The sequence below is a fragment of the Microcaecilia unicolor genome, chromosome 4 (genome assembly GCF_901765095.1).
Source record: "Microcaecilia unicolor chromosome 4, aMicUni1.1, whole genome shotgun sequence".
Taxonomy (NCBI): Eukaryota; Metazoa; Chordata; class Amphibia; order Gymnophiona; family Siphonopidae; genus Microcaecilia; species Microcaecilia unicolor.
The window spans coordinates 44137220-44152895 of NC_044034.1; the positions used below are offsets into that span (position 1 = coordinate 44137220).

The window sequence follows — 15676 nt, forward strand, 5'->3', positions numbered from 1 at the left end:
CAGGCTGTATCTACTTCAGCTTCACATAGACTTGGGGCCCCTATAGTGTGGAGGTCTAAGACAATTGCCCTGTTTTCACCCCCACCCCTAGCACTGGCCCTGGTTGAATTTGTTTATGATACCTTGATGCACTACTACCCTCTGACCTTACAGGAAGAGAGAAATAAATTCCATTTTCACTTATCCTTTGTCTATTTTTGGGAAAAACAATCATACTAACCTCATTTCACACTCCATTTATGCAAATCTATCTCAGGCATATTCATAAAGGATGCTCTGAAAACCTGAAATGTTTGTGGTCCTTAACGACCAGAAGTGAATATCACTGTTTTAAGTTCTTGTGAAGGGATCAAAACCTTGGAAACTGCAGCTAAAAAGGAACACAATGAAAAAATTCCACTGTAATGAGGTTAACCTTTGAGAAAAACTGGAAACCACGAAAGAGATTATTTTAAATTATCTAATAACTTTATTATATACTAGGGACTTCTCAAACGTCCTGGGAACCTTATAGCAAGTCAGGTTTTCAGGATATCCACAATGAATATGCACGAGTTTGATTTGCAGAAACTGGAAACATGGCATATACGAATTGATTTCATGCATGCTCATTGTGGGTATCCTGAAAATTAACTTGCAGTGGGGTGCCCAAGACAGGTTTGGGAAGCCGTGCTATATATATACATTCATCATTTTTTAAATTAAAATATCAATACTCTTACACAGTGGTTGCCAAACCTGTTCTGGGGGACCCCCAGTCAGACAGGTTTTCAGGATATCCACAACGAAAATGCATGAGAGAAATCTGATGCAATGGAGCACGCTGGACCCTCTGACCCTTGAAATATTAATGATACAGAACATAGAGCTCTGTCAGTTTGATAACCAGATGTTGAAGTGAGATGCGGTGTTTTTATGTGCATGAAAATTTAGAAAAAGTGTGAAAATGGAAAGCTTTTGGACTGTTGAAACTGTGCTTGGAATTGCATGTCATGGCATTATACCACTCTGAGCGGCTCTTAAGTTACACATTATTTACACTGGCTTTGAATTTCATGAGTTAGTAATCTGTGTAGCGAGCGTGTGTGATTTTTGACACAAGGGTTGGTATTTGCATACATTTTTGTGTGGTTACTGCCTTGACAAGATTATTTGCAGTGTACAGAATTGCATTTGCCAAGTTAACTGGTGGAGCTCCTGAGAAAAGTGACGAGCAAAGCATAAGTTCCCCATCCATAACCTCCATGGATCTTTCTCACCCATAATCTCCATAGATCTGGAGTACAGTATTATCATGCTGCCTGATTAGTGTGGGGTTAGTGCAGGAGCCCTTACTGCCTCGTAAATAGGTGGCGATAATGGCCACATGGTAATGCTACAAACTAATTGGGAAATTAATAACTGGTCACTGAAGGGAAACTAGAAATTACGGCCATTTTACTGCCAGAGTTTAATTTTTAGATGGGCCTGGAGGTGGACTGGGTGGACGCAGGCCTCGCATTTCCTCTCTACCCGCTATCACCAGCCCCCCCCCCCCCCCCGCCGCTGCCACCACATTTTCTCTCCACCCGCTACCCCCCCCCCCACGACAGCCCCCTGCACATGGTCAGTTCTGGTCATTTTTACTGCCCTGAAATGCCATTCTTCCTCCAGCACTGGCAATTCCCATAGCCAGCCTTCTGCCAGCGCACGTCGTCGGAGCCTCTTCTCAGGCCTACTCTGCAACTTCCTGTTTTTCGCAAAGGTGGGACGCAGGAAGTTGCAGAGTAGGCGGGACGCACCTGAGAAGAGGCCCCGACAATGTGCGCTGGCAGAAGGCTGGCTATGGGAATCGCCGGTGCTGGAGGGAGAACGGCGCTTCAGGGCAGTAAAAGTGAGCAGACCATGCGGACGGGGAGAGCGGGCAGAAGAGGCTGGCTGGGCCTGGGCCCATCCAGGCCCACCCGTGGCTACGCCCCTGGTTCTCTTTAAGGAATGATTCTATTACTTTGTAAACTCTCACAAGAAGGGTCTGAAAAATTTCTTGAACAGAATAAGTAATTATTAGAAGTGAATACCCATCTGCAGAAAATTGATTCTCCTTGGCTACTTTGCAGTCCTCTGCTGTTTCTACAGTAAAAGATAGTTCTTTATTGCACTCTTAGCTAGAATTGATGGAAAATCGATATCGGATTAAAAATCTTAGGGCCCTGTTTACTAAGGTGCACTAGGGTTTTTAGCTCATGCTAACAATTAGCGCGTGCTTCTAGCGTGGCTCAGTAAACAGGGCCCTTAGATTGTTGAACTTTCTAGTAACTCATTACCTATCTCCTTTGGAGCTCTTGAAAATGTACCTTAAGAATATATTACAATATCCTCAGGCTGATATTTTGACAGTTGAAAAGCTCTAAGCAGATTAACGATGAAGGGCATAGTTTTAGTTGAAAGTCTGGATGTCTCTCAGTTTTTGGAGCGTGATCAACACGACACTTAGAAGACACTGTGGAGGTGAGTAAGAGGTAATCAACCTTTATTAAAAGGATCAAGGATTCTTTTAAAAAAAAAACAACAAAACAAAAAAACAAAACAAAAAAAAAAACAACAAAATTGGAGAAACTAGATCCGCTACAAGGGTAAAGATTTTTTTTTTTAAAAGTAACATGATCAACACGACACTTCCAAGACACCATGGAGGCGAGTAAGAGATAAACAACATTTATTAAAAAATGTAAAAAACTTAAAAGACTCGACACAGAGCTGTGTTTCGGCGAAAAACGCCTGTTTCAGGAGTCTGTTTGTTCGGTAAGCCAATGGATAGGGCAGTTAAGCAAGCAAGCCAAATCAAGCCTTTAAAAAGACTAGTGATACCAAGCATAAGCTTTAAAGTACCAATACAGACTGTGAGAAGAGTCAATCTCAGTGGTGCCTCAGTATTTTTTGTTCAGCACCACTGAGATTGACTCTTCTCACAGTCTGTATTGGTACTTTAAAGCTTATGCTTGGTGCATTCACCTATCACTAGTCTTTTTAAAGGCTTGATTTGGCTTGCTTGCTTAGGCTGCCCCATCCATTGGCTTACAGAACAGACTCCTGAAGCAGGCGTTTTTTGCCGAAACATGGCTCCGTGTCGAGTCTTTTAAGTTTTTTACATTTTTTAATAAATGTTGTTTATCTCTTACTCGCCTCCATGGTGTCTTGGAAGTGTCGTGTTGATCATGTTACTTTTAAAAAAAAAAATCTTTACCCTTGTAGCGGATCTAGTTTCTCCAATTTTGTTGTTTTTTTTTTTACTTGTTCTTTCTCAGTTTTTGGAGTCATCCCAAGACTTGATCTCTAAACGTGCTAGGTTACTGGTGGTTTGTTCTGAATTGGAAAGAAAAGCAATTTTGAAATTATATTTTGCTAAAAAAATGTGGCCAACCCCAGATGTTGCCAGACATGCACAGTTTTGGAGGTAGCAGTTCCTAAAGCTGAATCCCAAAGCTTTGCAGTGGGGGCTAGCCTAGTGGTTAGTACAGCAGACTTTGATCCTGGGGAACTGAGTTTGATTCCCACTGCAGCTCCTTGTGACTCTGGGCAAATCACTTAACCCTCCATTGCCCCGGATACAAAATAAGTACCTGTATATATGTAAACCACTTTGAATGTAGTTGCAAAATACCACAGAAAGGCAGTACATCAAGTCCCATTTCCCTTTCCCTTAAATTCCCTTGCAAATGCCTGGTTAGATATGGGAATAATAAATATATTTTATGCTGATCCCTCTCATTTGGAAACCTTTTTAGTGGATAAACATTTACTTCAACGGGAAAATGTTTAGTTTTTATTTTAGGTCTGAGATATTTTGAGCTGGAATTTTGTAGTTTATATTTCTGCCTAGTTGAGCTATGTTATTTTTTTTTTGTAAGAATTTCAGTTTTCCAGGTGCTGCTCTGTTGGCTTCCTAGATGTGGACTATATTGAAAGATTAAGGATTTTTTTTTTCTTCATTTTTGGAATGATGTTTCTGTATTATTCTGATATTTCTTGATTTTATATATATTGCAAAATAAAATAAAAGGATAAAGCCATGCCTATGGGCTGTTCTATTTCATTTTGAAGCATTTTCTACATGGATAGTGGAGCAAAAATCTGGTGATGGTAATATTATACAATATTTAGATGATTTTCTTTTTGTGAGTCCTGCAGGAACTGGAATTTGTGAGAATCTTCTGTAGGCATTTGAAAAAGTGACAAAAGATTTGGGTGTTCCTTTGGCAAGTGAAAAATCAAAGATCATAAGTACTTAAGTACATAAGTATTATGTACAAAATCAAAAGGTCATAAGTACATAAGTACATAATGTATTTATGTACTTATGACCTTTTGATTTTCTCACATGCATCAATTTGCACTTGCTCACATTAAATGTCATCTGCCATTTGGATTCACAATCTCATAAAGTCCTCTTGTAATTTTTCACAATCCTTGTACAGAGTTTATGTGTTTTGGGGTTGAGTTGGATTCTGTCCACATGCAATGTAGCTTACCTATGGAAAAGGTTAAAAAATGGTGAATGCTATTGAGGGGGCATTGTCGGTTAAAAAGTTAACATTGAAGCAAGTTCAGCCATTGATTGGATTATTTAATTTTGCCTATAGGGTAATCCCAATGAGATGGGTTTTTAACAGATCATCTTATCTGACAAAAGGAATTTTGAAAGATCATTATTTTATTAGAATCCTATGTAAGGTAAAGAGATTTTCAGTTGTGGGAAATATTTTTAAAATAGTTTAATAGGGTTTCAGTTTGGCAGTCCAATGCAGATTTACAGTTATTTTTAGACATAGCAGGTGGTTTAGGATTAGGTCTTTACTTTCCTGGATTGTGGTGTGCAAAAGCTCGGTCAGCATTGTGGTTTCAGAGAGGATGGACAAGGAATTTTTGTTTTTAGTCTTAGTATTTTTATTAAATTTTTGTTACAAAGAGTAAAACAAGAATTAGCAGTCATAAAACAAGAAACATTAAGTAATTTTGAATAAGAATCCAAAAAAAGCAAAATGAGGATATATTATAAAGTATGATTTATGCATAAGCCATAAGTTACATGAAACAAGGCAAATAGATATATGCAACATTTTACACTTGACATCGTTAAAATAAGATACAAGTGGAGACCATTTTAACAAAACATGTTTCATATTTATAAGTTTGAAATAGTAAATTCCACCATTTTTGGTAGGTAACTTGGTGCAAGGTCTTCCAATGCGAAAAAAATTACTTTCAGAGCTAAGGTCAACATGGTATTAACAAGAATACATTCATTAGATTTTAGAATGTTTTTAAAACATTGATCTTTAAGTATAACATATTTATAAGTTATTGAACCAGGAAGATGGAATACATCTACCATTAATAACCATATATCTTTCCAAAATTTTGAATACATATGCAATCAAATATAAGATGTTCAACATTACCTTGTTGAGATTGGCAGGACCAGCATAAATTAGAATTAGAGGGGTCAATGATGTGCAATTTAAGAGGTGTCTACATGGATCTATGCATAAAGAAATACAGGGTGTTGATGAAGATTCGGAACATTTAAATAAAGAACTCCATATCTGCTCCCATAGCTTATCTAAAATAGACTGTTGGCTATCTTCCTCCCAACATTTACGTAAGCCTATACATTTAATAGGAAATTTACTTAGAATATGTTTGTATATGTGGGAAGCAGCATGACCTGTATGTTGGAGTCACATATTTATATCAATGAGCTCTGGGGTTTGAGACATTTGTTGAATTTGTAAATTACTTTTTTTTAACCTAGAGCTAATCTGTAACCATTGATAAAATTGAGAATCTAATAAAGAAAATTCAGTTTTCATGTCTGAAAAAGATTTCCAAGTTTGTTTTTTTAAGTCAATAAAACCATTAAGGGCCCATATTCCTATACGCTGCCATTGTGACCAAGAAAATTGTTTTTTTTATCAATTTTAAATTTGGAGTTGTTCCATATAGGCGCGAATGTTGTAATGGACCAAGGAGTGCCTAACAATTTATCGAAAGATGACAATAATTTATGAGTAAGCAATTTGACTCAATGGGATCAGGCAGAAGTCTATTCAGGCAAATTTATTCAAGAAACTTTTTTTTTAGGTTTTCTAGTTATTTTGCATTCAAAACATTCACATTTCAAGCCAACAATTAATATTTTCAGGATTGCCCAACTATGGTGACCTCAGCGGTGCTCATTGCCAAAGATATAAGTATGGCAATGTAACTAGCACCCACTTCTTCATCGGTACACCCAATTGATTAGATTTTACTATCTCTCTTATCTATTAATTTTACTTATCTTTTCTCTTTTTAATATCAGACCAAGGGGTTCAGCTGCCCGACATGCATGTTTCACTCAGCCATGAGCTGTATCAAGGACATTCCCCTATAGCCTCTCCTAGCGCCAGCTCTACTATTGTTTAACGGGATCACCCCTTTTCCAATTGTTAGCTTGAAATGTGAATGTTTTGAATGCAAAATAACTAGAAAACCTAAAAAAAAAGTTTCTTGAATAAATTTGCCTGAATAGACTTTTGCCTGATCCCATTGAGTCAAATTGCTTACTTGCTACAATTTGGGGACTGGTGTTTATATTCTGAAAATTAGCCATTGCCTGGTCATTGTACTGAATAATTTATGAGTAACATTAATGATAGGATTAGAGATAATATTTTTAGGAAGGCGCCATGCCAATTAGATGAGAATGTATTAATGGGTCTATAATAGATTGCTCAAATATTAGCCATCTAGGCAGAGAGGCAACATTCAGGGGAGTAATCCATTCCAAACCCTGATGTATAATAAAAGCTTTATGATATGATAAGAGGTCGATAATACACTGAAACCTTCTAGGAAAGCGAATAGAATGTTGGGTATTATTAGGAAAGGTATGGAAAAATAGGTGTGAGGATGTTATAATGCCGTTGAATCGCTCCATGGTGCGACCGCACCTCGAGTATTGTGTTCAATTCTGGTCGCCGCATCTCAAGAAAGATATAGTAGAATTGAAAAGGTGCAGCGAAGGGCGACTAAAATGATATCGGGGATGGGACGACTTCCCTATGAAGAAAGACTAAGGAGGCTAGGGCTTTTCAGCTTGGAGAAGAGACGGCTGAGGGAGAGACATGATAGAGGTATATAAAATAATGAGTGAGTGGAACAGGTGGATGTGACGCGGTCTGTTCACGCTTTCCAAAAATACTAGGACTAGGGGGCATGCGATGAAACTACAGTGTAGTAAATTTAAAACAATTGGAGAAAATATTTCTTCACCCAACGCATAATTAAACTCTGGAATTCGTTGCTGGAGAACGTGGTGAAGGCAGTTAGCTTGGTAGAGTTTAAAAAGGGGTTAGACGGTTTCCTAAAGGACAAGTCCGTAAACCACTACTAAATGGACTTGGGAAAAATCCACAATTCCAGGAATAACGTGTATAGAATGTTTGTACATTTGGGAAGCTTGGCAGGTGCCCTTGGCCTGGATTGGCTGCTGTCGTGGACAGGATGCTGGGCTCGATGGACCCTTGGTCTTTTCCCAGTGTGGCATTACTTATGTCTAGGAATCTAACTCCACCTTGTAATTTCGGCAGTTTTAATTTGCCTAAGGAGATTCTGGGTACCTTAAGATTCCATAAAGGCAAGATGGCGACTGAGAGGGAGTTTTGAAAAGACGCTCCATATTTCATACCTCTATTTCCTTCTGAACTCCTGTTCGGCAATGCCTAAGAGGAGGGGCAGGCAAAGAACCGGTTCCCGCGGTTCCAGCTTCGTCGTCGTTTTCTACTTTGGAGCGTTTTTTTCGTTCCGGGAGCAATGTCGTGAGCGGAATACTCCGCTGACGGAGAGAGTGGGGGAAGGAGAGCCACCTCACCGCCTGGAGATAGAAACTACGTTGAGCCCCGAACAGCGGTTGGCCCCGCCTATGCCGGCAGACACGCCGAGCAGGGATCGAGAAACCCCTAGTACCCAAGTGGTGGAAGGGAGACTCGGAGCGGGACCCAACTCGGACGAAGCTCTGCCGAGAGTAACAACACATGAAATGTTGGAATTGCAGGAGGGGAGATCCTTGACTGGAGACCAATTATCAAAGGAAGCAGGGCAACTGGAGCACCCTATTCTTACGAATACATCAAGTAAGTTTTCAATTGGTGAGAAACCAGAAAATATACCTTTGGATGCCATTTGGGAAGCATTAAAGAATTTGGAAACCTTATTAGTACAAAGCTTTCCCATTATCTGATCAAGCACAGACATTGTTGAATAAAATACCAGCTCTAGAAGGACGAATACAAACTGTGGACAAATCTGTAGAAAATAATTGAAAGAAATACAAAGGTCACAACAAGTGCAAACCAACTTAATTAAAGAAAATCAATATTTACAGAATAAAATAGAAATGTTGGAGAATGCACAGAGAGCTAATACACTCAGACTCATAAACTTTCCCAAGCAGCCTATGATAGCTCCATAATAACTTTTAAAAGATACTTAAGTGAAGTTTTGAAGATACCGGAAAAGGCATATCCGCCTATATCAAAAATTTATTTTCTACCACCTTATAAGAGAAAGGAGAACCAACAATTGGTAGAACAAGGAAATGAAATTCCTTTTGATACTTTGGATTTAAATTTGACTCAAACTTTGGAAGACGACAATCTGGGACTAACACCAATGACTTTAATTGTCTCACTTGTATTACAACCGGACAGAGACTGGCTACTCAAACAATTTTTCCTTCATAGAGAACAGCTTTTTTTGAATTATAAAATAAAAATGTTTCCGGATATCTCTAAGACGACCCAAAAACGGCGTAAAGAATTCCTTAAACTACGCCCAAAAATACAACAGTTGGGCGCTCTTTGTTGGTTAAACTTCCCATGTAAATGTGTAGTTAAATTGAATTCGGTTAAATATATATTCTTTGACCCTATTCAATTTGACTCTTTCTTGGGTGCAAAAATTGCCCTGTTACCTTCTGTATAGTTAAGACAAATAATTACATCAACTCCGTGATTAAATAGGTACTCCTAGAACTCTCTCTCATTCCTTAGTTCCTATAGAAAGAATTTGCAATTTATTCTTTATAATTTCCTGAACATTTGTGGTTTGCCTCCTATATTGTGGACTATAGATGAATGACTTAATGTGATTTAAAATGGTCATCTTATATTGCAAACCTATTTCTTAAGTAATATGTTATCCTTTGATTTTATTATTTCAATGTAAGATGAGAATTATGGAATTACTTTTTTTGATAATTTCTCTTTCCTTTGTTAATGCATCTTGCAAGCAAGATTTAGTCTTGTAATTATTGTAAATTGTAAAAAAAAAAATAAAAAAAAAGATCCATAAAAAGTTAGAGAGCAATTTTCCTAACCTTCTATAGAAAGAACAAGGAAAAAGAAGAGGGATCATGCTCAAAATATATGTGATCTTAGGTACCATCATCATTTGATAGTATCCAGCCTGCCCCACCATGTTAAATTAGTGGGGACCATGATAAGGAGGTCTCAATTTTTGCAAACATTTTATCAGAGTTAATTTTGATAGTAGTTAAGAGATCTCTATCAAAGAAGGACACCAAGATATTTAATAGAGGAGACCTACCCATTTAAGAGGAAAACCTTGAATAGTGAAGGGAACACAAACATCATTCAAAGGCATCAGTTCGTTTGTCCCAATTAATTCTATAACCTGAAAGTTTTGAAAAGTGAGAAATTAATTGAATGAGGTCTTTCATAGATGTCTGCGGGTTAGTGAGATATAATAATATCGTCAGCATATGCTGAAAGTTTGAACTCTTCCTTATCCAAGAAGACTCCAGTTTATATCTTTGGATGTATGAATAGCCACTAAAGAGGTCAAGAGCCAGATTAATAATAATGGAGAGATAGGCAACCTTGTCTGTGTGCCTCTTTGCAATACAGATGAATTAGAAATTTCCCCATTAGCTGCAATTCGTGCAGAAGGTGATGAGTATAATAAGTGTAGCATATGGAGGAAGAGTTCAGGAAAACCAAACTACCCAAGAACATTAAACAAGTATTTCCACTCTACCCGATCAAAGGCTTTTTCAGCATCTAAAGAAACAGCTAATATAGGGTAGTCTTTTGGCTGGGCAAAGTGGCAGAGATGACACATTAGTCTAGTATTATCAGCACCATATTTAGATTTAATGAAACCAGCCTGATCTCTATGTATGAGTGAATGAATAATGTTCTAAATTCTACAACATAAAAGTTTTTTTTATAAATTTTATAGTATTTAATAACGAGATTGGCCTAAAACTTTGTACAAGGGTACAGTCTCTATTAGGCTTTGGTAGTACTACAATGTTAGCATCTAGAAAATGACCTGAAGAGGATGATTCAAGTAAGGGTTTGATAATAGGCCATTAAATGAATTGATATAGAAGCTGAGACTTATAAACTTTTGCTGGCAGACCATCTGGACCCGGTGCTTTGGTTAAGGTAGTTTTTTTGATTGCAGAGGACAATCTCATCGTGAGAGATAGGTGATTAAGTTGATTTATATGTTGCCTCCGAGAGGTGAGGTAAATGTAACAATGAAAGAAAATTGGAAATTTCAAAATCTTGAGCTGTGGCTTCTGAAGAATAGAGTGACATGTAAAAAGATTCAAAAGCCTCAAGTATTTGAGAAGAGGAGGTCAATGACGATCCTGTAGATGATTGAATAGTAGCTATACGTTGTTTTGTTCTTTTGCCTTTAAGATAGATACTAGCAATTTACCAGCTTTATTGGATTCTATATAATATACAGCATTTGCTTAAAAGTAATTACATTTGAGATACTTGACAAAAGAGAATATATGCATTTAAGAGACCTGAGTTTTTGAAGAGTAGATTTAGATGAGGATGTATATAAAGTCCTTCAAGTTGACGAATTTCCTTTTCAAGATTGGTAATTTTAGCATTGTTTTATGAAGATGAAATGTATAACTAATTATTTCACCTCTAGCCAGATTTTAAATGCTTCCCAACTGTTATAAAGGAAGGTATGGAGTCTTTGTTATTGTCAAAAAATTCAGCAGACTTTTGAGAGATATGTTGCAGAAATAATGTGTCCGAGAGTAGAGTAGTATTAAGTCTCCAAGAGAAGATTTAGCTTTATTAGGAGACCAGTTAAAATCACATGATATTGCTGAATGGTCAGAGATCGATATTTCATGTATCTTTGCAGTAGACAGCATAGGAATCAGATCTTTGGTGCCCAAAAAGTAATCTATTCTTGAGCATGTACGATTAGGGGCAGAGAAGAAGGAATAGTCTCTAGATGTTGGATGAAGTAGTCTCCATAAGTCATTCCAACCGTTGGATTGCATGAGAATATTTAATGCATTTTGGATTTTAAGCTTAGCAGGTCTGCAGTTTGAAGATCTGTCCAGATAAGGATCTATTAAGAAATTGAAATCACCTCCAATTATAGTATGGCAAGTGAGAGCATTCAGACCAGAGGTGTTAATTTTATGATACAAAATTAGGATCATCAATATTTGCAGCATAAACATTAATTAATTAATATTATGGGATTATCTTCGAGGGAAGCCTTCTAGTCGAGACCATCTGCCTTCATTATCATTGATGAGAGATTAGTTGTAAGGGTAGAGATTTCTAATGAGTGTAATAACACCATTTTTGCGACCTTTTGCAGGGGCTGACAAAGCATTGATCAAACCATTTACCCAAACGTTTAGAGCCTTCTTGTACATCCAAATGAGTTTCTTGTAGGAAACATATATCTGTATTTTTTTTCAGATATATATAAGCTTCTTCCTTTATGGGATTGGAGATTCCCTTAACGTTAAGGGAGAGTATTCGTAGTTTTCATCACAAATATTTTTAAATATGTGACCAACCTGTATTAAGCCAATCCAAACAGCATATGCATGAAAAAAAGAGTTGGAGATAACTAACAAGAATAAAATCCTCAAAAAAGGAGAAGAAAGGTGACGAATATAATAAGATGAAAAATTTTGATAAGTAAAAACACTTGAGAAGAAAAAAACATACTCCAAAAAGGAGAAGAAAGAAGGAAACAGGATAACCACGAGTCCAGTATAGACACGAGGCAAGAGCTTAAGCCAGCACATAATAATATGATAATAGAAGATTCATATACTGTAGCAGCAATGCGAATTCATCTTCTCAAAAAAAAAAAAAAGTGTGATGAAAGAGAGAATTGTAAGCATTTACAAATATATTCAGCTTCAAGATATCAGTTTGCAGCAAAAGAGTCTTTTTCAGAAATCTTTGCAAGTCAGTAGGGTCATTATAATGCTTAGTAGAATTTTGAAAAGTTACACACATGGTTGCAGGGTATGGAAGACCATACTGAGCTCCTATGGCTTTCAGCTTGGGGTGTATTGCTAGGAACATTTTTCTCTTTTTAGCAGTGGTTTTGGAGAAGTCCCGGTACCGGTAGGAGTTTTACCCCATCGTAAAACACAGGAAATTTAGATCGAATCATGTTTAAAATTAACATCAGCTGATCATGACGCAGAAATTTAACAAATTACAGGGCGTGGATAATTTTCCCATGCAATAGGCTGCGACGCTATATCGTGAGCACATTCTATATCAATAATGGAGTCAGTTGGGATTTTATGAAGAACGCCTTCAAAAATTGAATCATATCCTTACCTTCAGATTGTTCAGGAAGCCCAAGTATTCGAATATTGTTCCTTCTCATACGATTAGAGAGATCCTCTATTTCCCACTGCAACGCGATCAATTTTATTTAACTTACGATCATCTCCAGATGAAGCGCGCCATGAGCTGACATGCGGTCTTTGAGGAATTCAATTCGCGCATTAAATGAGTAAGTTGAGTAGAAATTGTAGTTAATTCTGACTGATTTCAGGGGTAGTAGTGAGATTTTGTTGCATAAGAATGTGTAGTGCCTTAATATCATCAGCGAGAGACTCCGCTTTATCATGTGGTAATGGCGCCTGAAGGGCCTTCTCAGGAGTAGAGAGATCAGACTTATTTCTTTGGAAGTTGAATGGAGAGAGTACGAACCGTCGTTCCTGTTAGTTTTTGATGCCATCGTACTAAGGCGTAAAAAGCACGAGGTTATATTGAAAAAAAAAAAGGAGACACAGGCTGCTACATGCCGTTTTATAGTAAAGGCTGGCGAGAGAGAAAGCCTACGCATCCATGCTAGATAAGGTCACATGACGCCCCCACGATGGACAAGGAATGTAACCTTTTTGGAGTTATTTCCTATTTGGGTGGCATTGATATTTTGGGGCAACTGCTTACGGAATAAAAGAATAATTATTAGATCTGACAATATGACAGTAGTTTTTGCTAATAATCATCAATATGTATTGTCAGTTGGTTATTTGAGATATTTACATCTAAATGATTTTATTAACCGCTTGTCAGATTCCTGGATCTATTAATGATTTGGCTGACGCATTTATCTTGTTTTCAGTTGTCCCATTTTTGGTCGCTGCTCCGGATGCAGACAAACATCCTATACAAATGCCAGAAGAATTTTGGACAGCTTTCCTGCATTAGTTTTTGAAGTTAATGTCCTATTCTGTAACATCTAATACGTTAACTAAGCTATCATATACCACCATACACAGGTGTATTCATTTTAAGCTTTTGCCCTGTAAATAGAGAATAGGGGAAAACATATTAATTAAGGCCTTCATTAAGGTTCCCCCCCCCCCCCCTATTCTCTGTGTATGATATCAGGCCCTAAGTGATCACTTAAAACTGCAAGCAGCACTCTCTCCTCCTCAGAAACTGTGCATCTTACCTGAAAATCATTTTATAAATTCTAGTTTTTATTGATTGACCGAACCATAGTTTCATTTTTGAAAAGCAAGTAACAACACAACAAATCTAGGCCTGCAAAAACAGATATTGAATGCAATACATAACTTCAATCTTCAGATTCATTACTATTCATAGGCAAGGCATTTAGTTGTAAACCCATCAGGTTCTGCTTCAGGCAGTGATGTGCTAGAACTTTGTCCTTCATGACATTGCAAATGTCCCAGTGTATAGGGATAATATTATTCTTAAAGAAAAATGTGAACAAGTATGAAACAATGACTTGAGTAGCCAAAGTCACTAGCATTGTGAATGCTTTAAAATGGAAAGAGCTGCACATAGACCCCATCTACAAGACGGCATCCCGGGTAACGTATCACAGGAGGGATTTTTCAGAGCGTTCATTCCTCCTAGTAGTCGGAGGATAAGTCCACAGAGGAAACCGGCAAGCGGAGCCATATGTATTGGTGTTGGGAATGAAGAGGACACAGCACAGCTGGGGAAAGAGCAGGGCATACACCAGCTCCCCACTCAGAAACCACAAATCATAAATGGATGTGAGAGAGGAAAGCCAAGCCTGCAGCTACTGAACCAAACACCAGCATGGAGAATCTCATCATCAGCAAAATTTCCTTGTCAGAGGCCTATAAATAAACAGGTAAAAGAAGAATTTATTATTGGCTTGATTAAAATCTGAAGTATCAGAGGGTTCAAATGGGGAATTGTCATAGATCTTGAATGGGACAAGAGTAGGTCTGAGAAAATCTCATTGCATTGTTTCTGTAGGCTTTCATTGCAACTGAAAAACAAAATAAGATATTTGTGCATAATTTTGTGAGACTTATAACAACATTTACACATAACCTCATGGCTTTTATCTGCCTGTCTGCCGGCAGTAACCTTCATGCCCATGGAGTCTCTTAGTTTAAGCACTCCAAGTTCTGGGACTTGAGCCAGATGGAACTGGGAGACTCTTTGACAAGAACATTGCATAGTTCTAGTGCCCCTCCAGTAAATAATTTTTCTCTTCCAGTACACCTGGACCCTGGGGAGTTTAAAAAAAACCCACGAGGAACCTGAACTAAAGCTACATAATGCAAGGTTCCACATTAGAAGTCACCGCCCAGGAAAGGGATCTAAGTGGTATTGTTGATGATGCGTTGGAAACCCTCTGCTCAATGTGCAGCAGTGGCTAAGAAAGCAAATAGCATGTTAGGTATTATAGGAATTTGTTGCCAGAGAATGTAGTAAAAGCAGTTAGCTTAGTGGGGTTTAAAAAAGGTTTGGATAGCTTCCTAAAAGAAAACCCATAGACCATTATTAAAATGGACTTGGGAAAAATCCACTGCTTATTTCTGGGATAAACAGTATAAAAAAATATTGTACTGTTTGGGCAGTGGCGTATCTACGTGTGGGCCGGGGGTGGGCACAGGCCCACCCACACCCATTCTTGACTCAGGCCCACCCAGCTGCAGCGCCACACTGCTAACTTCCTCCCTCTTCCTCTGCAGCGTCCTGGCATCTAGTCTCCGGTCTCTGAACTCCATCCTCCCCAGTGTTGGTACAGGCGTCCTTGGCCCTGAAGTGATTCATTCTCGCTGCTTGCACCAGCCCCGCAGGCTTCCATCGTGCCGTGTTCCGCCAGATAGGAAACAGGATATGATGCAGCAAGGGCAGGATATAGCAGATGGAAGCCTGCAGGGCCGGTGCAAGAAGCAAGAATAAATCACTGCACGCACCAAGGACGCCTGTACTGACACCAGGGAGGGACAGAGTTCAGAGAGATAGGAGCGCAGATGCTGGGATGCCACAGAGAACGAGGGAGAAGATGTGGGGTAGGTGAAAAAAGC

The 15676-nt window shown here is 38.2% G+C and overlaps 1 pseudogene; it reads right to left on the reverse strand.

Moving 5' to 3' along the window:
- Positions 1–13857: 13857 nt before the first annotated feature.
- Positions 13858–15676, reverse strand: part of LOC115467856 — a 33160-nt pseudogene continuing 31341 nt past the window's right edge.